This window comes from Mastomys coucha, unplaced genomic scaffold (assembly GCF_008632895.1).
Source record: "Mastomys coucha isolate ucsf_1 unplaced genomic scaffold, UCSF_Mcou_1 pScaffold21, whole genome shotgun sequence".
NCBI lineage: Eukaryota > Metazoa > Chordata > Mammalia > Rodentia > Muridae > Mastomys > Mastomys coucha.
This window is the reverse complement of record NW_022196904.1, coordinates 14102985-14105516: the sequence shown is the minus strand read 5'-3', so window position 1 is coordinate 14105516 and position 2532 is coordinate 14102985.

The window sequence follows — 2532 nt, the reverse complement described above, 5'->3', positions numbered from 1 at the left end:
TTTGGTAATTGGAGAAATAGGTCCAATATTGTACAATCCATATACACTTTCAGCTTGTTTGTGACAGTATTTGGCTGTGTACAATGTAACGGTCTTGAAATCTTGCTTCTCCTATCTTAGCCTCTCTATTAGTAGTATTGTTTATTTCATGTTTTTACATTATACTATGATTTTCAGAACAGCTTACATATTTAAAGTATTTATATACCCAAAAGAAACGTAGTCAATTAAATTGGAAAGGGGCTTGTAAGAGAACAACAAAGAGTGAGACTGAATGCCTTGCTTGAAGTTTGTAACTCTGTATCAACTTTGGAGAACTTTATAAGTTACTCTTTCTCTGAGATGAATGCTTTTCCAAATTATCACGGCCAATGAACCAGATTCTTACCCTCACCTCATGTCTGTGCCACCCTCCAAGCAGAACCATTGTTCATTGAAACACTTGGTGAATGACTTTATGGATAGACCATCTTAATACACACAGTATTTCTTAAATGAATGTAACCTATTCTCTGTGAGCTGAGAATAAATTCACTCACTAAGTCAAATAGCTTTGACCATAGCAGGAAGTCTGTATCCAAAAGCTGTGCCTACAATTCATATCTTGGCGCAGCAGAACTGTCAACTCGCAGCTTAGCTATGATGGAGGTACAATCTTTGGTGATGTGAGGGTCATTGAACTACAGCTACAATGAAATCCAATGTCTAAAAATTGTTCTTATTTTGGGCTAGTACCACAATAAGAGCCAAGATTTTAAGCTCTACTAAATACAAAACAAACAAACAAACAAACAAAAAGACTTTATATATTTATGTTCACTTAAGAAAATACTGGTGGTGATGTATTATTTTGAAATACACAGTTAATATTGGAGTTTGGAGTTATTTAAGATTTATATTGAGAAAAACATGTATTTTCAGTATTGCTGTAGACAAGCATCTACATAAGACTGTTAAATTGATTATTGTTTTATATCAAACAACTTTTATAATACTCATTTTTATTCTTATATTTTATAAATTTTAAAGAATATGACAAGAAAGATATTGTAGGTATTAAAGGGGGGTCTCTGGGAGGAGTTGGGGTACAAAAGGGAAACAAGAATGTGATGTAATTCTATTTACTTAAAATATGTTTTTAGCCGGGCAGTGGTGGCGCACACCTTTAATTCCAGCACTTGGGAGGCAGAGACAGGCGGATTTCTGAGTTCGAGGCCAGCCTCGTCTACAGAGTGAGTTCCAGGACAACCAAGGCTATACAGAGAAACCCTGTCTCGAAAAACCAAAAATAAATAAATAAATAAATAAATAAATAAAATGTTTTTAAATGTTTACAAATTCAGATAAATTGAAATCATGTAGCTTTTCTCATCATAATGCAATAAAAGTTAAAAAAAAAATCAAAAAAAGAAAAAAAAGTTCAGGGTTATCCTGAGCTACATAAAGTAAGCAAGGCCAGCCATGGTTAAGTGAGATATTAAACAAAACAAAACAAAACAAAACAAAACACCAGGGCTGACAAGATGGCTCAGCAGGTAAGAGCACCAACTGCTCTTCCAGAGGTCCTGAGTTCAAATCCCAGCAACCACATGGTGGCTCACAACCATCCGAAATGTGATCTGATGCTCTCTTCTGGTGTGTCTGAAGACAGCTACAGTGTACCCATATAGATAAAATAGATAAATCTAAATAGATAAATTAATTAAATTAAACTATTTTTTTTTAAAAAGGCTGTAGAACAGCCAGGCCCCGTGACCAAACAAAAACCCAAACCATCACTGCACCTAACCCCCTGAAGAACAGTTAGCATATCTTACCTTATTTACCATGCTGAGGAACAACAAGCATTGGACACATCAACACACCTGTCTTAATCCATGCTGAGGCTGAAGGTCTGCTGCTGGGTTCCAGCTGCAGCTCTCTTCCCTGATCCCAGCACTGCAAATGTGACTGTGGAGTGCTGGGCTGGGGATATAGCTCAGTTGGTACAATACTTGCTCACTGTGCATAGAGCCCTACCCACACCTGGTAGGGTGCCACATGCCTGTGATCTTAGCACTTGGAAGATAAGAGACAGGAAATTCATGAGTTCAAGATCACCCTTGGTTATATGAATGAAGGCCAATGAAAACTCTCAAAAAGACAAAACAAAACAACAACAACGGACAAATAACCTAGGCTTGCTAGGGTGGACAAAGATCCAAATTCAAAGTTCGCTGACCCGGCACACTCCAATGTCAAAAGCCAAACCATCTTCAGTAGGGTCATGTTTGTAAGGGTTTGTGTGTGCATTCTGTACACACACATGTTCACAGAGAGACCATGTGGGGCTTGTTAGTGTGCACCTAGAATCCTAGCACACAGGAATTGAAGGCAGAAGTTTCAGGAGTTCAAGGCCAACTTAGAGACTATCTCAAAGTGAGGAAAGTACAGTAGATGGGTAAATACAGCCACAGGCAGCCTACATGCATTTCTGTATGTATAATCATGGTTCTAGTTATCTGAAGTCTTTTTTTTTTTTTTTAAGATTTA